Genomic DNA, 23,387 nt, shown 5'->3' with positions numbered 1-23,387 from the left:
ATCTTCTTGAATTTGTCAAGTTTCTTGTCTTGAGAAAGAATATGTTGTGCTTGATCCTGTAATGCGCTGTTTGGTGGAATAAAGAATTCAGCTGCTTAAGGGTTAGCATTAGCACCATGGATTTATCTCCTTCACTTTATCCTTTGGATCTTTTACATACTGATCTGTGTCACTGAACAGCACCAGGAATATTCAGCTTTGTAAATACCCAGAGGATTTTGTTGCTGGTCTAGATCTAACATATTAAGTAGAGAGGACTATGTTTTTTTTATTCAATAGTTTTGATTTTATTGTATTTTCTCTTTTGCATTGCTAAACTACCATAAACTTGGTATATATTTAATTCATTCTATTATCTAAATAATGACACAAATACATTTCAGCATTAGGTCTACGGTCCCACAATGAGTTTTTTGTGAGTTATTGATGCTGCAGATTTTCTGCACCATTTTTGCACCTATTAAGTAAATTAGGTTATTTGCATTTTTTCATTGTGTTTGTGAGTACTCTTTTTTACATGCATTTTTATTGCGCTTTCGACACTGCATCCTTTCCCTTTTTTTTGGTACACCATGTTTTAAACAAAGCAACCTGTAATTTGGCTTTGACAAAACTTTATTGATATATGCTGAACAAAAATATAAATGCAACATTTTGGTTTTTGCTCCCAATTTTCTTGAGCTGCACTCAAAAATCTAAGAATTTTTCTATATACACACAAGACTTTTTTTTCTCTCAAACCTATTTAATCCAATTTAGCACTGCAACAGTCAACTGGCACTCTTTCAATTCTAAGCCCTGCCGTGCACCCAAACAGTAGTTTTCCACTATATATGGGGTTTTGGCATACTCAAGAAAAACTGCAGAACAAATTGTGAGGTCCATTTTTCTCCTGTGATTTTATTTTGACCATTTAAGAACGTTATAAAATTCTGTGAAGCATCTGTGGGTTGAAGGTGCTAGCCACACCTCTAGATAAGTTCCTTGAGGTGTGTAGTTTCAAAAATGGGGTCAAATCTGTGTCATTTTCACTGTTTAGGCATATCAGGGGTTCTGCAAACACGACATGTCAACTGCTATCTATTCCAGCCAATTTGTGCTCCAAAACTTGAAGGTTGCTCCTTCTCTTACGAGCCCTGCTCTGTACCCAAACAGTAGTTTTGCACCACATATCTATAGTCTATTTTCTCCTGATACCGTTGTGAAAATACAAAATTTGGCCTAAATCAATATTTTGGTGGGTAAAAGGAAAATTTTCATTTTTTCCTTCAACATTGCATTAATTCTAGTGAAGTCCCTAAAGAGTTAATAAACTTTTTAAACGTGGTTTTGAAAACTTTGATTGGTGTAGTTTTTAAAATGGTGTAAATTTTTGGTATGTTTTGTCACATAGTGCCCTCAAAGTCACTTCAAAAGTGATGTGTTCACCAAAAAAATTGGTTTTGTAAACATTGTTGGAAACATAAAAAATTGCTTATAGATTTTTAACCCTTCTAACTTCCTAGCAAAAAAAGTTATGTGTTAAAAATGATGCTGATGTGAAGTAGACATGTGGTAAATGCTATCTATTTATTTTGTGTGATATAATTACCGTATATACTCGAGTATAAGCTGAGATTTTTAGCCCAGTATTTTGGGCTGAAAGTCCCCTTCTCGGCTTATACTCGAGTCATACCCATTGGTCGGCAGGGGAGGGGGAGCGGGGGCTGTCTAATTATACTCACCTACTCCTGGCGCGATCCCTGCAGGTCCCTGGCTTCCCCGGTGCTGGCAGCTTCTTCCTGTACTGAGCGGTCACATGGTAACGTGTTATGAAGGCAATCCAGTAACACAGTGTGCCAGTAATCAGAGCACATACAGTGATCTGATAATAACCCAAAAACAATAGAACGAGCTCTGAGACGTGGAATCTCTGTAGACCGCAATACCTGAACCTATCCTACACACAACTAAAGGCAGCTGTGGATTGCGCCTGACACTACCTATGCAACTCGGCACAGCCTGAGGAGCTGACTAGCCTGAAGATAGAAAAACAAGCCTGACTTGCCTCGGAGAAATACCCCAAAGGAAAAGGCAGCCCCCCACATATAATGACTGTTAGCAAGATGAAAAGACAAAACGTAGGGATGAAATAGATTCAGCAAAGTGAGGCCCGATATTCTAGATAGAGCGAGGATAGCAAAGAGAACTTTGCAGCCTACAAAAAACCCTAAAGCAAAAAACCACGCAAAGGGGGCAAAAAGACCCACCGTGCCGAACTAACAGCACGGCGGTACACCCTTTGCGTCTCAGAGCTTCCAGCAAAAACGAACAGACAAGCTGGACAGAAAAAACAGCAACAAAAGCAAAGAAGCACATATCTAAGCAGAGCAGCAGGCCACAGGAAAGATCCAGAAGCTCAGATCCAACACTCGAACATTGACAAGGAGCAAGGAAGACAGAATCAGGTGGAGTTAAATAACAAGTCAGCCAACGAGCTCACCAGAACACCTGAGGGAGGAAGCCCAGAAGCTGCAGTACCACTTGTGACCACAGGAGTGAATTCAGCCACAGAATTCACAACAGTAACGCTCATTACAGTAATGAATATGCGGCTGCACCTCCCATAGAGGTGGAGCCGCATATTCATTACTGTAATGAGCGGTAACGGTGACCGCTTAGTATAGGACGAAGCTGCGGCGTCAGGGAAGCAGGGACTGCACAGCACCAGGAGTAGGTGAAGATAACGGGGAGGGGGAGCTCTGCGCTGCGCGATATTTACCTGCTCCCCGTTCCGGGCACCGCTCTGTCTTCAGCAGTGACACTCAGGTCAGAGGGTGCGGTGACATGGTTAGTACACGCCCTCTGCCTGAACGTCAGTGCTGAAGATGGACTGGCGCCGGAACAAGGAGCCGGTGACTATTGAAAGTGCCGGGGGCCTGAGCGACGGAGAGGTGAGTATGTGATTTTTTTTTTATTGCAGCAACAGCAAATGGGGCAAGTGTCTGTACGGAGCATCTATTGGGCCATAACGTTTGTGCACCACTGTATGGGGTTATAACGTTTGTGCAGCACTGTATGGGGCCATAACATTTGTGCAGCACTATATGGGGCAAGTGTTTCTGCAGCACTATATGGAGCCATAACATTTGTGCAGCACTATATGGGGCAAGTGTTTGTATGGAGCATCTATGGGGCCATAACGTTTGTGCAGCACTATATGGGGCCATAACGTCTGTGCAGCACTTTATGGGGCAAGTATCTGTATGGGGCATCTTATAGGGCCATAATCAAGGTTTGTGCAGCACTATATGGGGCAAATATCTTTATGGAGCATCTTATGGGGCCATTATTAACCTTTATGCAGGTTTATATGGGGCATATTTTAATATGGAGCATCTTATGGGGCCCATCATAAACTTTATGGAGCATTATATGGGGCTACTGATTTAATATGGATATTCAAAAACACTTGACCTACTGATGTCTCAATTAATTTTACTTTTATTGGTATCTATTTTTACTTTTGACATTTACCGATAGCTGCTGCATTTCCCACCCTAGGCTTTTACTCGAGTCATTAAGTTTTCCCAGTTTTTTGTGGCAAACTTAAGGGGGGTCGGCTTATACTCGAGTATATACGGTATTTGGTTTAACTGTACAAAAATTTAAAGACAAAACTTGTGTGAAACCTGTCATGGTCCACAAATAATAGTAGTGCAAGATGATAAAATTGTATAAATCCAGCAAAGGTTCCCATGAAAAATTCTTCCACAGAAGCATTTCTGACTGATGTCCTTATTCATTGCAAACATGTTGCTAACTGGGCTCTTTCGCTATATATAATAATATCCTACAAAAAACAAAGGAACTACAGCACACACGGCTCATTACTTCCTCTTTCTCACACATGGGTAGGCACTACTTCTTGAATGCACTATGTGCAGCACTTTACATTTTAGTTTATATGCCATTGTTCCACAAGGATTGGTTTATATCCCTGGTGGGTCTCTGTAACTGTCTCTTTTGAGATTCATTTGCTTACTTCTCTTGTGCTCTGTGCAATTCATTATTATTTTTTGCCATGAGAGTTTGTGAGTAAATGTGTTTTCTGGTTCTTTTCCCTTTTTTGCTTGTCTTGCATTGAAGTATGGGTTATTCATACCCGCACTATTTATGCAAGTTAGGTGTTTACTAAAGATACTTTATATTTCAATGACACTACCTTGTCGCATCTCACTTTACCCACTGTGGGTGTTAGGGGTCGAGTTCCCGCTTCTGCACAGGGGGAATCTCAAGCCACCTCCTCTGCGGTCTCCCATTCTTGTCCAGCCGCAGTGGAGTCTGCTCAGCAAAGACGTCGGTCCCAGCGTCTTGCTCATTCTCACTCTGTTCTGAGAGTTACTGCTGCTTCTCCAGTCTCTGCCATTAAAGTCAGTGCTGGTCAGCAGCGAGCGGACTTCTCTGGGACTAAGTCCTTGTCTGCACGTACTGAGCATGCCCAGGGTAAGATCTCCCGTTGGAGATCGAGGGTCATGTGCTCAGGCTCTGCAGCACATTCCATTGGTCCTCTTGGCAGGTCTTGGAAGGGCAAAAGTGCTGTAGCCACTTCCTGTGCTGCAACTATATAAACTGCGCATGACCGCACGGCCATGCGCTACTATTGTCTTACAATTGTTATGTGTGTATGTTGTGAGTGCAAGTCGTCCTTGGATACCCCTACCCTATTGAATGTCTGTTCACGGAAGGTGTATGGTTGCTATCTAGTGTATGGTTGCTATCTAGCGCCCGACTTATCCTACAGCACTAATCACACATTACAGCGTCCAGTTGCTGTGACCGCCAGTACGGCGCCGTGCACTTCCTCTGTGCTTTCCTTACCCAAGCCTGGGTGGTTAGTGGCGTTCGTCAGTGCGGCACCGCATGCACTCTTGTGCCTAAATATTGTTATTCAGTTTCCTTACACACCCAGTTGCGGTGTTGTGCCAGCAAGGGTCTAATCGGACTTCAATCCTAGTTGGGGTTGAGTTCGCTGACTACTTGCTCGCGCTTTAGGTGCGGTACCGCGGTCCTGTGACTTAACAGGATTGCTTCTTTCACGCTGGGTGAGGTTAACCCACCCATGTATACTTTAGTGTACCGCCATATAGTCTGCAAATTGCTAGCAGCAGGTTTTCACCTGCACGGTGGACCCCGGACTGCGAACGCATCTATATCATCTGTCTTGGTGCGTTCCGCCAGTCCTAACAGAATACTAGCGCCAGGGTCTGGCTAGTAAAATGGCGGACGACCAGCGTTTACAGAGGTACATCCAGCAGCTGGAGGGACAGTTGGCGGCTCTTGAGCGTACAACCTCAGCTGTGGATGTCACTGCTGTAGCTGTGCAGGCTGCAAGTGTAGCCGCAGCCAGTTTGTCCGCTGCCACCCCTGCTCCGACTTTATCCCGTCTCCCGCTTCCTGACAAGTTTGCTGGCGACAGTAAACATTGTCGCGGATTCGTGAGCCAGTGCTCTATACATCTTGAGCTCCTGGCGTCACATTTTCCTACGGAGCCGGCGAGAGTGGGATTTATCCTATCTCTCTTGTCGGGCAGGGCGTTGGAGTGGGCAACGCCACTCTGGGAGCGAGATGATCGTGTGGTACAGAGTGCTCCTCTCTTCTTGGACACTCTGAAGCAGGTCTTTTTAGGGCCTCGGGTTACCCACGACACCGCATTCCAATTGTTGTCTATTACACAGGGTACGTCCATGGTCAGCCAGTTTGCCATCCAGTTCCGGACTCTAGCTTCAGAGTTAGAGTGGCCAGACAAAGTTCTTATTCCGGTGTTCTGGAGGGGACTGGCAGACCATGTGAAGGACGCCTTGGCCACTAGGGAGATACCGGCCACACTGGAGGAACTTATTTCTGTGTCTACCCGCATCGACCTCCGTTTTCACGAGCGGAGGTTGGAGCGGACCCAGTGTAGGCAGAGGTTTCGGCTGGCTCCAACTTTCGCCAGACCTCTGGAATCCCCTGTCTTGGCGTCAGATTCCCATGAGGCCATGGAGGTTTCTCGAGCAGGACCTAAATCTCTAGCCGCTCGAGTACCCGTGGTTTGTAATAACTGTCAACAACATGGACATTACACCAATAAATGTCCGCGGCGGTCGGGAAACGATCGCGTCTAGTAACCATTGGGGGAGGTTCACTAGACACAGCAGCATTCTCCTCCAAACTGTCCTTTAAAGGGACAATCCTGTTAGGCTCCTCCACTCTAACAGTCGAGCTTTGTGTGGATTCAGGAGCAGAGGGAAACTTCATGTCCTCTGCTTTTGCTACACGTCATGCTATACCACTAGTCATGCTCGCCAAACCAATAACGGTTAGAGTTGTGAATGGGGCGACACTCCCACTGCAAATCACACACCAGACAGTTCCGTTCTCGCTGTCCATATCTCCTTCCCACCAGGAGATTATTTCCCTTCTTGTCCTTCCTGAGGGAATGGATGAGATTTTGCTGGGAATACCCTGGCTCCGTTTCCACTCCCCACATATTGAGTGGTCCTCAGGGAGAATATTGGGTTGGAGTAAGTCTTGTTTGGGCAGGTGTGTGAGTGAGTGTGTACAGGTCTCTACTACCGAGGTACCCGCAGATCTTTCATCACTTCCCAGGTATTATTGGTGTTATGCAGACGTGTTCTCTAAAAAGGCTGCTGAGACTCTACCGCCCCATCGCCCTTACGACTGTCCTATCGACCTCTTGCCTGGAGCCGAACCTCCTCGGGGAAGGGTATATCCCCTCTCTCTCCCTGAGATGGAGGCTATGTCTCAATACATTCAGGAGAATTTGGCAAGAGGGTTTATAAGGAAGTCAGTGTCTCCGGCAGGGGCGGGATTCTTCTTCGTGCAAAAGAAAAACGGGGAGTTACGTCCTTGCATCGATTACAGGGGTCTCAATGCAATCACTATTAAGAACAAATACCCGTTGCCCCTGATATCGGAGCTCTTTGACAGATTAAGGGGAGCTAAAATATTCACCAAATTAGATCTGCGGGGTGCCTACAATCTGATTCGCATCCGTGAGGGGGACGAGTGGAAAACGGCTTTCAATACCAGGGATGGGCACTATGAGTACCTGGTGATGCCTTTCGGGCTCTGTAATGCCCCAGCCGTTTTTCAGGACTTTGTCAATGATATCTTCCGGGATATGCTTTCTACCTCGGTCGTAGTCTATCTGGATGATATTCTCATCTTCTCTCCAGATATTGACTCCCACCGGAGAGATGTTGGCAGAGTCTTCGAACTCTTACGGGCGAATTCCTTATATGCAAAGTTGGAGAAGTGTGTGTTTGAGCAGGAGTCCTTGCCTTTCCTGGGCTATATCATCTCGGCCCAGGGATTGGCTATGGATCCTGCCAAACTACAAGCAGTGATGGACTGGCAGGAACCCCATTCTCTTAAAGCGGTGCAGCGCTTTATGGGGTTTATAAATTACTATCGCCAGTTCATTCCCCACTTCTCAACTTTGGTAGCTCCCTTGGTATCCCTCACCAAGAAGGGAGCGAATCCCAAATCGTGGTCCGAAGGGGTCTCCAAGGCCTTCACTTCTATAAAGTCCCATTTTGCTAGCGCTCCCATCTTACATCGTCCCGATGTGGGTAAGCCATTCCTTTTGGAAGTGGATGCCTCATCCGTTGGTGCTGGAGCAGTCCTCTATCAAAAGGATGCTCAGGGTCGGAAGCACCCATGCTTCTTTTTCTCAAAGACCTTCACACCAGCGGAGAGAAATTACTCCATCGGGGATAGGGAGTTGCTGGCAATGAAGTTGGCCTTTTCAGAGTGGAGACATCTCTTGGAGGGTGCTCGGTTCCCATTCCAAGTTTTCACGGATCACAAGAATTTGGTCTATTTACAAACAGCCCAGCGGCTGAATTCTCGTCAGGCCAGATGGTCCTTGTTTTTCTCCCGGTTCCACTTTACCCTACATTATCTCGCCGGGGAGAAGAACATTCGTGCTGACGCTCTCTCTCGCTCCTTCGTGTCAGCTGAGGAGGAGGAGGACGAGCCTCGGCTCATTGTCCCTTCGGAGAGTCTGAGAACTGTAGCTCCGGTTTCGCTAGAGTCTGTGCCCCCGGGCAAGACTTTTGTTCCCATCAATTTGCGTCCGGAGGTTCTCTCTTGGGCTCATTCGTCCAGAGTGGGTAGACACTTTGGGGCAAAAAGGACATCTGAGTTACTGGCGAGAATGCACTGGTGGCCACATATGGTTCGTGACGTCGGAGACTACGTTCAGGCATGTGTCTCTTGTGCCAAGAATAAGTCTTCCCGACAACGGCCAGCTGGTTTGTTATACCCTCTGCCGGTGGCAGACAGGCCCTGGGAGATGGTCGGAATGGATTTTGTTGTGGGTCTGCCCGAGTCTCGTGGCTGTACCATTATTTGGGTAATCACCGACCATTTTTCTAAAATGGTGCATTTGGTGCCGCTTCCCCGGTTACCTTATGCACGGGCCTTGGCAGCGTAAACACATCTTTCGTCTTCACGGTATGCCAGACAAAATTGTCAGTGACCGAGGTCCCCAGTTTGCGTCTCGGTTCTGGAGAGAGCTTTGTCGTCTTCTCAGTATCGAGTTGAATCTCTCTTCGGCTTATCATCCCGAGACGAATGGGTTGGTAGAGAGAGCCAACCAGACCTTGGTCACATATCTGCGACATTTTGTTTCTGCTAAGCAGGATGACTGGGCATCTTTGCTACCGTGGGCGGAGTTTGCTCTTAACAATGCTGTCGCTGATTCCACTGGACAGACTCCATTCCTCCTTAACTATGGTCAGGATCCGCGAGTACCTGTGCCCATGCCCGTGTCTTCCGCCGATTCCAGGGTGGCAGACTGGGCTGTGGAGGCACGGGACATTTGGGATCGCACTCAGGATGCCATTCAGGCTTCCAAGGAGAGAATGAGGTCCTCCGCTGACGCACATCGGCGCCCCGCTCCAACCTTTGCTCCTGGCGACTTAGTGTGGCTCTCCGCCCGTAACATCAGGCTGCGAGTTGAGTCTACCAAGTTTGCACCTCGCTACTTAGGTCCTTTTAAGGTCCTCGAACAGGTTAATCCTGTGGTTTACCGTCTGGCCCTTCCTCCACGCCTAGGTATCACCGACACCTTTCATGTGTCCCTCCTTAAGCCCGTCTACATGTCCCGATTTTCTGAATCATCTACTGGGACGTCGGGTTCGTCTACGGACGATTACGAGGTGAACGCTATCTTGGGGTACAAGGTGGTTCGTGGCAAAAAATTTTATTTGGTGGACTGGAGGGGTTACGGCCCTGAGGATAGATCCTGGGAGCCTGCTGAGCACATTCGGGCTCCGCAGCTCATTGCTGCCTTTGAACGTAGCGAGGCCCAAGGAGGGGGGGGGCCTAGGAGGGGGGTAATGTTAGGGGTCGAGTTCCCGCTTCCGCACAGGGGGAATCTCGAGCCACCTCCGCTGCGGTCTCCCATTCTTGTCCAGCCGCAGTGGAGTCTGCTCAGCAAAGACGTCAGTCCCAGCGTCTTGCTCATTCTCACTCTGTTCTGAGAGTTACTGCTGCTTCTCCAGTCTCTGCCATTAAAGTCAGTGCTGGTCAGCAGCGAGCGGACTTCTCTGGGACTAAGTCCTTGTCTGCACGTACTGAGCATGCCCAGGGTAAGATCTCCCGTTGGAGATCGAGGGTCATGTGCTCAGGCTCTGCAGCACATTCCATTGGTCCTCTTGGCAGGTCTTGGAAGGGCAAAAGTGCTGTAGCCACTTCCTGTGCTGCAACTATATAAACTGCGCATGACCGCACGGCCATGCGCTAGTATTGTCTTACAATTGTTATGTGTGTATGTTGTGAGTGCAAGTCCTCCTTGGATACCCCTACCCTATTGAATGTCTGTTCACGGAAGGTGTATGGTTGCTATCTAGCGCCCGACTTATCCTACAGCACTAATCACACATTACAGCGTCCAGTTGCTGTGACCGCCAGTACGGCGCCGTGCACTTCCTCTGTGCTTTCCTTACCCAAGCCTGGGTGGTTAGTGGCGTTCGTCAGTGCGGCACCACATGCACTCTTGTGCCTAAATATTGTTATTCAGTTTCCTTACACACCCAGTTGCGGTGTTGTGCCAGCAAGGGTCTAATCGGACTTCAATCCTAGTTGGGGTTGAGTTCGCTGACTACTTGCTCGCGCTTTAGGTGCGGTACCGTGGTCTTGTGACTTAACAGGATTGCTTCTTTCACGCTGGGTGAGGTTAACCCACGCGTGTATACTTTAGTGTACCGCCATATAGTCTGCAAATTGCTAGCAGCAGGTTTTCACCTGCACGGTGGACCCCGGACTGCGAACGCATCTATATCATCTGTCTTGGTGCGTTCCGCAAGTCCTAACAGAGTGCATATTGCGCCTTTGTTTTTTGTAGGACATTATCATGTTTAGGGAGTTGGTCTAATTTCTGAACAGTAGGTTCTGGCCTTGGAACTATTCATGTTGATGTGTTTCCAAAATGTCAGTTATTGTTAATTCTTTAGCTATTTATAGCATACATTTAGGGGAAATTCCGTATACCCCACCCACTGTGCAATTGGGAGTCACGTTAACACCTGAAGAGACTAACAGATTTAAATGCATACATACTATTTTTCTGTATTAAAAAACATAAATATAAAACATATACTACAAATATACTGTATACATAGATATTGTTAGGGTTGGCGGAACGCACCGAGTATGTATGTATAAATAGGTGCATTCGCAACCCGGGGTCCACCGTGCAGAAGAGGAACCTGCTGCTTGCAAATAGCGTCTCTATATGGCGGTATAAGCGAACTCTGTTAACTCCACAGAGTCGCTAGAAATAAGATGCTGTGCCCTGTTAGCGTCACAGGGGAACACAGCTAACTGCTGAGCTGATGGCAGTCAGTGGTTGCCCATGCAGAAAAGCACACAAACACTCCTCACCGGAGGTGCCGGTATTCTAGGGGCTTATTTCAGCTGGGTCCCTGAATACATACATGCAAACTCCTCACCGGAGGTGCCGGTATTCTAGGGGCTTATTTCAGCCGGGTCCCTGAATACACACATAGATGCGCGACCACAAATAACATGTTTATGACATGAGGTGATAGTAGCGCATGGCCGTGTGGCCATGCAAACCTTTTATAGCTGCAGCAGCTTCAGGACCTTCCTAGGGAACCAATGGAAGTTGGTACAGTACCTGAGCAACTTCAGGACCTTCCTAGAGGACCACTGATAGCTGCTGCAGTACCTGAGCATGTGACCCCTGACCTCCAATGAGAAGTCTTACTTTGGGTATGCTCAGTGTGTGCAAAGCAGGACTTAGTCCCAGAAAAGCCTGAGCCTGGAAAGGCAGTAGTAACCCTTTGTACAGTATCAGACTGAGTGAGACGCTGGGACCGACGTCTCGGCTGAGCAGGCTCCACTGCGGCTGATATAGAATGGGTGACCGCAGCAGACAGGGCTCAAGAACCTGCTGCTAAGTATGGCAGTACAATATAGTACTATAAACAAACTCTGTTACTTCACAAAGTCTGTTAGCAAAGAGAACGCTGTGCCCTGTTTAGCTCACAGAGGAACACAGCTACTTAGTAGAGCAGTTAGTAGTCATGCAGTCAAATGCAAACACACAGCTCCTCTCCGGTGGAGACGGAATTCTAATGGCTAGACGCCAGCCCTGAATCCACTCACATGAAACTCCTCGCCGAAGGTGCCAGCATTCTAGGGGCTTATTTCAGCCGGGTCCCTGAATACACACACACGAAACTCCTCACCGGAGGTGCCAGCATTCTAGGGGTTTATTTCAGCAGGGTCCCTGACTGCTTACAAACACGACCACACTGGCGCTGAGCTCATACATAAATTGACACTAGTGTGCGGTCATGCAAACCTTTTATAGCTGCAGCATGTACAGGACCTTCCAAGAAGGACTAATGGAAGGCTGCCACAGAACTTGATCAGGTACAGGGCCTTCCTGGAGGACCAATGGAAGTCGCTGCAGTACCTGAGCATGTGACCCCTGACCTCCAATGAGAGGTCTTACCTTGGATATGTTCAATGTGTGCAAAGCAGGACTTAGTCCCAGAGAAGCCTGAGCCTGGAAAGGCAGTAGTAACCTTTTGTACAGTATCAGACTGAGTGAGACACTGGGACCGATGTCTCGGCTGAACAGGCTCCACTGCGGCTGATTTAGAATGGGAGACCGCAGCAGACATGGCTCAAGATTCCCCCTGTGCAGCAGCGGGAACTTGACTCCTAACAGATATAGTCATAATACATTTAGTCCTTTTAATATATACAAAGTAGTTATTCATAATGAGGAATTATGTCTTGCCTCATGTCCATACCTTGTTGTACCTGCATTTTCAATATGTATATCCACCAGGATTCCCTATTCACTAGGTTCCTTCTGTGATCTCCTCCTCAAAATGGTCTGAGTACTCTCTCTACACCAACTATCTTTAAACTATCTGTGTTAGCATTATGATAATCGATAACATGTTTGAAGTTGCAGAGTTCTTAAATCTTAATTTATTATTTGCATCTGAAATATGCCTTCTGGTTCTAATTTGTAATGGTCCTATAGTGCAACCCACATACTGTATTGCATATGTTGCATATCGTGCATGTAATGAGATATACAACCAACGCGGTGTTATAGTTGATGTACATTTTAATCTTATATTCCTTGTTAGTAGCTATGGAAATTAATTTATTTTATTTCACCACATAGTTGCAGCATGTGCATCTATTATGGCCACACTTATGAAATCCTATATGGCGTAACCATCTACTATATAATTGTCTAAGGGCCACGTCCATCTGTCCTTCTGTCTGTCTGTCACAGATATTCATTGGTCGCGGCCTCTGTCTGTCATGGAAATCCAAGTTGCTGATTGGTCGTGGCAAAACGCCGATGACCATTGCCATGATCAATCAGCAACGGGCACAGTCCGGCAGTAAAATGGCCGCTCCTTCCTCCTCACAGTCAGTGCCCGCTCCATACTCCCCTCCAGTCAGCCCTCACACAGGGTTAATGGCAGCGTTAATGGACCGCGTTATGCCGCGGTGTAATGCACTCCATTAACGCAGCTATTAACCCTGTGTGACCAACGTTTTACTATTGATGCTGTGTATGCAGCATCAATAGTAAAAAGATCTAATGTTACAAATAATAATAATAAAAAAAAGGTTATTCTCACCCTCTGACGTGTGCACTGTCCTCGACAGTGCAAGCGGCAGGTTTCGGTGCCAAGGATGCTATGCAAGAAGGACCTTCCATGATGTCACGGTCATGTGACCGTGACGTCATCACAGGTCCTGCGCTCCTACCAACCCTGGGACCAGAAGCTGCCACGTGTACCGCACACAGGCGCCAGGACTACAAGGGGCCTACGGAAGGTGAGTATATGTTAATTTTTTATTTTAAGTCTTTTTTAACCACGCATATAGTGCCCACTTTGCTATATACTACGTGGGCTGTGTTACATACTGCGTGGGCTGCATTATATACTACATGGCTGCTATGTACTACGTGGGCAGTGTTACATACTATCTGGGCAATGTTATATACTGCGTGGGCTGCATTATATACTACATGGCTGCTATATACTATGTGGGCAGTGTTATATACTATGTGGGCAATGTTATATACTGCGTGGGCTGCGTTATATACTACATGGCTGCTATATACTATGTGGGCAGTGTTATATACTGTTTGGGCTGCGTTATATACTACATGGCTGCTATATACTATGTAGGCAGTGTTATATACTATGTGGGCTGCGTTATATACTGCACGGCTGCTATATACTACGTGGCCAGTGTTATATACTATGTGGGCAATGTTATATACTGTGTGGGCTGTGTTATATACTGTTTGGGCTGTGTTATATACTGCGTGGCCACTGTTATATACTGCGTGGCTGGTATTAACGCATCGGGTATTCAAGAATATGTTGTGGCCTGTGCTATATACTATGTGGCTGCTATATATATACATATTCTAGAATACTCGATGCGTTAGAATCAAGCCACCATCTAGTATACTATAGCCAGTTTCTTCTGAAGTAAACAGTGTGGGGAAAAGAATATTCACTAATGTAGTGGCTCTTTAAATATAAAATTATCTGGTGCTTTTAATGCAGTCTTCACTTTTTATCTTGCAGCAACAAAAGTATATTTCTCTTAGGCTATGTGCACATGTTCAGGATTTCTTGCAGAAAATTCCTGAGAAAAACCTGAAATTTTCTGCAAGAAATCTGCATGCGCTTTTTGCACGTTTTTGCCGCGTTTTTGATGCATTTTTGGTGCGCTTTTTTCCGGACTTTTCCCAATGCATTTTATAGTGGGAAATCCACACAAAAAACGCAAAATTAATGAACATGCTGTGTTTTTTACCGCAATGCGTTTTTTTCGCGGACAAAAACGCATCATGTGCACAAAACATGCAGAATTCATTCAAAATGATGGGATGCATATTCTATGCTGTTTTTTTGTGGTTTTCTAGCGTTTTTATCGCAAAAAAAACCTCGAAAAATCAGCAACGTGTGCACACAGCTTTAATTACCTTTTTCATCTCTAAACTATAGATGGTGGAAAAATTTGATACCTTCCAAATTACCATTATTCATTTTCTCTTGTATCATATGTGCTGTGTTTATATTTCCGACTATATTTTTTGCTCACTACAGCATGCAGTTGTTAGTGTCTCTGTCTTAATTTATTGCAAATGTCCCGATTTTTGTTCCCATTGTTCTGGGTCAGTTGTATTTCTCTTAATCCTAATTTGTTCCCCCACTGTTATATTCTTAATTACATGTATAGGATTACAGGATGTCACTAGTAATGCCAAATTTACTTCCTTTTTTTGTGTGTGGAGAGACTTTAGTACCCCTAGGAGTGTGTCCTGTAAATTTCGGATTCATATACCGTAATTAGAATTGACATAAGAGACAAAACTGTTCACTAGTTCCATAGAATTATCCCATGTAAGGAGGAGGTCGTCTATGTAACAACTCATGGTCTGAGTACAATAATATTTTTTCCCTTCTAGACATGTCCAGGTTAACTAGTTATGGGGTAAAAATTAACTACCATCGGGGTACCCTGTTTTTGTAGAAAAAACTTATTGTTAAATGTACAAAAATATGTTTAAGTATAAATTCTACTACCGAAATAAAAAATTGTTTACTATTTAGTCTATATGTACTGCACCTGTACAAGTAGTAAGATTGAACTGTCAATGCTTTATGATAAGGGACAGAAATCTACAAAAAATATCACATGTAGTCCAGATATAATGTGAACACCATTTCTGACTATGACAAAATTTTAGTATCATGTTTAGTATCTCTGACAAAAATGGGTACATTTCTAAATAATGGTTCTAAATACATATCGATCCATTGACTTAATCTTTCTCCTACACCTCATATTCCTGCCACTATCAATCTAAGTGGAGGGGGGAAAACACTTTTATGAATTTTTGTGAAAGAGTGAAATGCTGCGATGATTGGAAATTCTACCAAAAGAACTTAAGTTTTTCTGTAATTGCTCCCATAGCCCTGTGTTGTGAATTCTGCTCTTGGGCTCCCTCCAGTGGTTATAAGTGGTAGCGCTGCTGTCTTTGGATCGCAACATTCATCAGGTGTGTCCACTTATTGCAATTTCGACTGGGCTATTTAGTCTTGCTTGACCCTTTAGTCAGTGCCAGTTGTCCATTGTTCCTGGAGGATTCACATTCCTGCCTGGTCTCTCCTGCTTTGCTGTTCATTTCAACTAAGATAAGTTCTGGCTCTGATTTTTGCAGTCCACATGCTGTGGGCCTTATTGTTCAGTTCTTTTCCATGTTTTGTCTTGTCCAGCTTGGTCTGTATAAGGATTTCTTTAGCCAAGCTGGTATCTCTGGAGATGCAGATATACCCTCCATGCCTTTAGTTAGTTGTGGAGATTTTGTATTTTCTGTGGTGGATATTTTCACTATGTTGTTGTCTTCCGAGCGGAGTCCTGAGCCTATGCAGTGTGATAGGATAGTGTCTAGAGCTGAACGACAAGGATTCAGACGTCAGAATAGGTTGTGTTTTTACTGTGGCGATTCTGCTCATGTTATTTCTGATTGCCCTAAGCGTACCAAGAGAATCGCTAGTTCCGTTACCATCAGTACTGTACAACCTAAATTTCTGTTATCTGTGACCCTGATCTGCTCATTATCGTCATTTTCTGTCATGGCATTTGTGGATTCAGGCGCCGCTTTAAACTTAATGGACTTAGAATTTGCCAGACGTTGTGGTTTCCCCTTGCAGCCTTTGCAGAGTCCTATTCCTTTGAGGGGCATTGATGCTACACCATTGGCTAAAAATAAACCTCAGTTTTGGACACAGCTGACCATGTGCATGGCGCCAACCCATCAGGAAGATTGTCGTTTTCTGGTGTTACATAATTTGCATGATGCTATTGTGCTGGGTTTCCTATGGTTACAGGTGCATAATCCGGTATTAGATTGGAAATCTATGTCTGTGATTAGTTGGGGTTGTCACGGGGTTCATGGTGACGTTCCTTTGATGTCAATTGCCTCCTCCCTTTCTTCTGAAATTCCTGAGTTTTTGTCTGATTTTCAGGATGTATTTGATGAGCCCAAGTCCAGTTCCCTTCCACCGCACAGGGACTGTGATTGTGCTATTGACTTGATTCCAGGCTGTAAGTTCCCTAAGGGCCGACTTTTCAACTTGTCTGTGCCAGAACATGCCGCCATGCGGAGCTATGTTAAGGAGTCTTTGGAGAAGGGGCATATTCGGCCATCTTCTTCACCATTGGGGGCAGGTTTTTTTTTGTTGCCAAGAAGGATGGCTGCTTGAGACCCTGTATTGATTATTGCCTTTTGAATAAGATCACGGTCAAATTCCAATACCCTTTGCCTTTGCTTTCTGATTTCTTTGCTAGGATTAAGGGGGCTAGTTGGTTTACTAAGATTGACCTTCGAGGGGCATATAATCTTGTTCGTATTAAGCAGGGTGACGAATGGAAAACTGCGTTTAATACGCCCGAAGGCCATTTTGAATACCTTGTGATGCCATTCGGGCTCTCTAATGCTCCATCTGTGTTTCAGTCCTTCATGCATGATATCTTTCGGAATTATCTTGATAAATTCATGATTGTATATTTGGATGATATTTTGATTTTTGAGATGATTGGGAGTCTCATGTGCAACAAGTCAGGATGGTATTTCAGATCCTTCGTTATAATGCTTTGTTTGTGAAGGGGTCTAAGTGCCTCTTTGGAGTACAGAAGGTTTCTTTTTTGGGCTTCATTTTTTCTCCCTCATCTATAGAATTGGATCCGGTTAAGGTTCAGGCCATTCATGATTGGATCCAGCCCACATCCGTGAAAAGCCTTCAGAAATTTTTGGGCTTTGCTAATTTTTATCGCCGTTTCATTGCCAACTTCTCCAGTGTGGTTAAACCCCTGACCGATTTGACCAAGAAAGGCGCTGATGTTACGAATTGGTCCTCTGTGGCTGTTTCTGCCTTTCAGGAGCTTAAACGCCGATTTACTTCTGCCCCTATGTTGCGTCAGCCGGATGTTTCTCTTCCTTTTCAGGTTGAGGTTGACGCTTCTGAGATTGGGGCAGGGGCCGTTTTGTCTCAGAGGAATTCTGATGGTTCCGTGATGAAACGGTGTGCCTTCTTTTCTCGAAAGTTTTCGCCTGCGGAACGCAATTATGATGTCGGCAATCGTGAGTTGTTGGCTATGAAGTGGGCATTTGAGGAGTGGCGACATTTGCTTGAGGGGGCCAAGCACCGTATTGTGGTCTTGACCGATCATAAGAATCTGATTTATCTCGAGTCTGCCAAACAGCTGAATCCTAGACAGGCCCGATGGTCCCTGTTTTTCTCCCGTTTTGATTTTGTGGTCTCGTATCTTCCGGATTCTAAGAATGTTAAGGCGGATGCCCTCTCTAGGAGCTTTTTGCCTGATTCTCCTGGGGTCCTTGAGCCGGTCGGCATTCTGAAGGAAGGGGTGATTCTGCCATCTCCCCTGATTTACGACGGGTTCTTCAGGAATTTATTGCTAATAAACCTGACCGCTGTCCAGTGGGGAAACTGTTTGTTCCTGACAGATGGACTAGTAAAGTGATTTCTGAGGTTCATTGTTCTGTGTTGGCAGGCCATCCTGGGATTTTCGGTACCAGAGATTTGGTTGGTAGGTCCTTTTGGTGGCCTTCTTTGTCACGGGATGTGCGTTCCTTTGTGCAGTCCTGTGGGACTTGTGCGCGGGCCAAGCCTTGCTATTCCCGTGCTAGTGGGTTGCTTTTGCCTTTCCTGTCCCTGAGAGGCCTTGGACGCATATTTCTATGGATTTTATTTCAGATCTTCTGGTTTCCCAGAGGATGTCGGTTATCTGGGTGGTTTGTGACCGGTTTTCTAAGATGGTTCATTTGGTGCCTTTGCCTAAATTGCCTTCCTCTTCTTATTTGGTTCCGTTGTTCTTTCAGCATGTGGTTCATTTGCATGGCATTCCGGAGAATATTGTGTCCGATAGAGGTTCCCAGTTTGTTTCTAGGTTTTGGCGGGCCTTTTGTGCCAGGCTGGGCATCAATTTGTCTTTTTCTTCCGCATTTCATCCTCAGACAAATGGCCAAACCGAGCGAACTAATCAGACTTTGGAAACTTATTTGAGATGCTTTGTGTCTGCTGATCAGAATGATTTGGTGGCTTTCTTGCCATTGGCCGAGTTTGCCCTTAATAATTGGGCTAGTTCTGCCACCTTGGTTTCACCCTTCTTTTGTAATTCTGGTTTTCATCCTCGTTTTTCTTCTGGGCAGGTTGAGCCTTCTGATTGTCCTGGGGTGGACTCTGTGGTTGACAGGTTGCAGAAAATTTGGGCTCATGTTGTGGACAATTTGGTATTGTCTCAGGAGGAGTCTCAGCGTTTTGCTAACCGTCGCCGGTGTGTTGGGTCCCGGCTTCGGGTTGGGGATTTGGTCTGGTTGTCTTCCTGTCATGTTCCTATGAAGGTTTCTTCCCCTAAGTTTAAGCCTCGGTTTATTGGTCCTTATAGGATTTCTGAGATTATCAATCCTGTGTCTTTTCGTTTGGCCCTTCCAGCCTCTTTCTCCATCCATAATGTTTTTCATAGATCTTTGTTGCGGAAATATGTGGTGCCCGTTGTTCCCTCTACTGATCCTCCTGCCCCGGTGTTGATTGATGGGGAGTTGGAGTATGTGGTTGAGAACATTTTGGATTCTCGTTTTTCGAGGCGGAAGCTTCAGTATCTTGTCAAATGGAAGGGTTATGGTCAGGAGGATAATTCTTGGGTTGTTGCCTCCGATGTTCATGCTGACGATTTGCTTCATGCCTTTCATTTGGCTCGTCCTGATCGGCCAGGGGGCTCTGGTGAGGGTTCGGTGACCCCTCCTCAAGGGGGGGTACTGTTGTGAATTCTGCTCTTGGGCTCCCTCCGGTTGTTATAAGTGGTAGCGCTGCTGTCTTTGGATCGCAGCATTCATCAGGTGTGTCCACTTATTGCAATTTTGACTGGGCTATTTAGTCTTGCTTGACCCTTTAGTCAGTGCCAGTTGTCCATTGTTCCTGGAGGATTCACATTCCTGCCTGGTCTCTCCTGCTTTGCTGTTCATTTCAACTAAGATAAGTTCTGGCTCTGATTTTTGCAGTCCACATGCTGTGGGCCTTATTGTTCAGTTCTTTTCCATGTTTGGTCTTGTCCAGCTTGGTCTGTATAAGGATTTGTTTTGCCAAGCTGGTATCTCTGGAGATGCAGATATACCCTCCATGCCTTTAGTTAGTTGTGGAGATTTTGTATTTTCTGTGGTGGATATTTTCTAGTGTTTTAATACTGACCACTTAGCACTCTGTTCTATCCTTTCTATTTAGCTAGAGTGGCCTCCTTTGCTAAATCCTTATTTCAGTCTGCGTATGTTATTTCCCTCTCCTCTCAAAGTCAATATTTGTGGGGGGCTGTCTATTCTTTGGGGATTTTCTGTGAGGCAAGATAGTTTTCCCTTTTCTATGTCTAGGGTTATTTAGTCCTCCGGCTGTGTCGAGATGTCTAGGAAGTGTTAGGTACATTCCACTACTTCTAGTTGTGGTGTTAAGTTCAGGGTCTGCGGTCAGTACAGGTACCACCTTCTCCAGGGTACGTCTCATGCTGCTCCTATGCCACCAGTTCATAACAGCCCTGCAACTTTTGTAAGACTGTTTTAGCTTCCCTTGAAAAGAAATTGTAGGGTCTAAATGAAGTACAATGCATATTTCCTCACCATGTTTTTCATATAGTCCTGCATTCATAATGACTATTCTTCCTCCTTTGTCCGCTTGTCTAATTATAAGGTCTGAATTAGCCTGCAGCTCAGTTATCGCTCATCTCTCTAATTCTGTAACATTTTTAGAGGATTTTTAATTTTTTTGTAGCTATTTTTAGTGTAAGTAATACATCTTCAATTATACTCTATTGTACTATTATACTCTATTATACTCTGAAATTGATCTAGGATGGAAGCAAGTGATTATATAGGGTAATAGTAGGGATTTTGCCCTTATCTTCCTACTTGCCCTTGCGCTTTGGCAAGTGTGGTAATAGTTTTGGGCTTGATGTCAGCTGTTTTATGCCCAGGGGTTATTAATGGAGAGGTGTCTATCAGACACTTCCATTACTAACCCAGTAAGTAAAAAGTAATTATCACCCACACACAGAGGAAATTCCTTTATTTAACCATTTTTTACCAATTTTTTAATGTAAAAATAAAAAATCAAAGTTATAATCACTTGTCCCTCAACTCTGCTACATCTGGTTGCATTGCTGAGCGATGACAAATGTTACTGGCCAGCCTGGCAACCAGTTCACACTTAGGTGAGCATGAGAACGCATCTGCAAGTGACCGGTGGTGAAGTCATTAAGGTTACCACTGGTCACGTGCAATTGCCATCTCACACTAACCTCAGTGTGACCTTGTTTTCTTGATGAGTGGTAACATTACTGATGTGTCCACTTAGTAATACAACCAGATGTTGCATAGTTAGGGCTCGTCGTGGGATATCAGCGTTATTGCTTATCTTTGGAGAGGTGAATATAATTTAGATTTTTTTATGTGTGTGTTAACCCCTTTCTGACATGGGACGTACTATCCCGTCGAGGTGGGGTGGGCCCCCATGACCACGGACGGGATAGTACGTCCAGCGTGATCGGCGGCGCTCACGGGGGGAGCGCCGCCGATCGCGGCCGGGTGTCAGCTGATTATCGCAGCTGACATCCGGCACTATGTGCCAGGAGCGGTCACGGACCGCCCCCGGCACATTAACCCCTGGCACACCGAGATCAAAAATGATCGCGATGTGCCGGCGGTATAGGGAAGCTTCCCGCAGGGAGGGGGCTCCCTGCGGGCTTCCCTGAGACCCCCGCAGCAGCGCGATGTGATCGCGTTGCTGCGAGGGTCTTACCTCCCTCCCTGCTTCCTCCAGCCCCGGATCCAAGATGGTCGCGGAGTCGGGTCCTGCAGGGAGGGAGGTGGCTTCACAGAGCCTGCTCAGAGCAGGCACTGTGAAGGCTGCAGCGCTGCATGTCAGATCAGTGATCTGACAGAGTGCTGTGCACACTGTCAGATCACTGATCTGTGATGTCCCCCCCTGGGACAATGTAAAAAAGTTAAAAAAAATTTTTCAAAATGTGTAAAAAAAAATAAAAAAAAATATTCCTAAATAATGAAAAAAAAAAAATATTATTCCCCTAAATACATTTCTTTATCTAAATAAAAAAACAAACAATAAAAGTACACATATTTAGTATCGCCGCGTCCGTAACGGCCCGACCTATAAAACTGGCCCACTAGTTAACCCCTTCAGTAAACACCGTAAGAAAAAAAAAAAAAAACGAGGCAAAAAACAACGCTTTATTATCATACCGCCGAAAAGTGGAATAACACGCGATCAAAAAGACAGATATAAATAACCATGATACTGCTGAAAGCGTCATCTTGTCCCGCAAAAAACGAGCCGCCATACAGCATCATCAGCGAAAAACAAAAAAAGTTATAGTCCTGAGAATAAAGCGATGCAAAAATAATTATTTTTTCTATAAAATAGTTTTTATCGTATAAAAGCGCCAAAACATAAAAAAAATGATATAAATGAGGTGTCGATGTAATTGTACTGACCCGAAGAATAAAGCTGATTTATCAATTTTACCAAACGCGGAACGGTATAAACGCCTCCCCCAAAAGAAATTCATGAATAGCTGGTTTTTGGTCATTCTGCCTCGCAAAAATCAGAATAAAAAGCGATCAAAAAATGTAACGTGCCCGAAAATGTTACCAATAAAAACGTCAACTCGTCCCGCAAAAAACAAGACCTCACATGACTCTGTGAACCAAAATATGGAAAAATTATAGCTCTCAAAATGTGGTAACGCAAAAAATATTTTTTGCAATAAAAAGCGTCTTTCAGTGTGTGACGGCTGCCAATCATAAAAATCCGCTAAAAAACCCGCTATAAAAGTAAATCAAACCCCCCTTCATCACCCCCTTAGTTAGGGAAAAATTAAAAAAAATGTATTTATTTCCATTTTTCCATTAGGGCTAGGGTTAGGGCTAGGGCTAGGGTTAGGGCTAGGGTTAGTTTTTGGGCTAGGGCTAGGGTTAGGGCTAGGGTTAGGGCTAGGGTTAGGGTTAGGGCTAGGGCTAGGGCTAGGGTTAGGGCTAGGGTTAGGGCTAGGGTTAGGGCTACGGTTAGGGCTAGGGTTAGGGCTATGGTTAGGGCTAGGGTTAAGGCTACAGTTAGGGTTGGGGCTAAAGTTAGGGTTAGGGCTAAGGTTAGGGCTAGGGTTAGGGCTACAGTTTGGGTTGGGGCTAAAGTTAGGGTTGGGGCTAGGGTTAAGGCTACAGTTAGGGTTGGGGCTAAAGTTACGGTTAGGGTTTAGATTACATTTACAGTTGGGAATAGGGTTGGGATTAAGGTTAGGGGTGTGTCAGGGTTAGAGGTGTGGTTAGGGTTACTGTTGGGATTAGGGTTAGGGGTGTGTTTGGATTAGGGTTTCAGTAATATTTGGGGGTTTTCCACTGTTTAGGCACATCAGGGGCTCTCCAAACGCGACATGGCATCCGATCTCAATTCCAGCCAATTCTGCGTTGAAAAAGTAAAACAGTGCTTCTTCCCTTCCGAGCTCTCCCGTGTGCCCAAACAGGGGTTCCCCCCACATATGGGGTATCAGCGTACTCGGGACAAATTGGACAACAACTTTTGGGGTCCAATTTCTCCTTTTCCCTTGGGAAAATACAAAACTGGGGGCTAAAAAATAATTTTTGTGGGAAAAAAAAAGATTTTTTATTTTCACGGCTCTGCGTTATAAACTGTAGTGAAACACTTGGGGGTTCAAAGTTCTCACAA

The 23,387-nt window shown here is 45.3% G+C and overlaps 1 protein-coding gene across 1 annotated transcript in view; it reads left to right on the top strand.

The window, feature by feature from the left end:
• Positions 1–23,387, top strand: part of LOC138668730 (transmembrane protein 132D-like) — a 1,836,494-nt gene that overhangs the window by 316,553 nt on the left and 1,496,554 nt on the right. The gene's annotated exons all lie outside the window — the stretch shown is intronic.

Source organism: Ranitomeya imitator, chromosome 1, assembly GCF_032444005.1.
Source record: "Ranitomeya imitator isolate aRanImi1 chromosome 1, aRanImi1.pri, whole genome shotgun sequence".
NCBI lineage: Eukaryota > Metazoa > Chordata > Amphibia > Anura > Dendrobatidae > Ranitomeya > Ranitomeya imitator.
The sequence above is the reverse complement of the archived record's forward strand: the minus strand, read 5'-3'. Positions and strand labels throughout refer to the sequence as shown.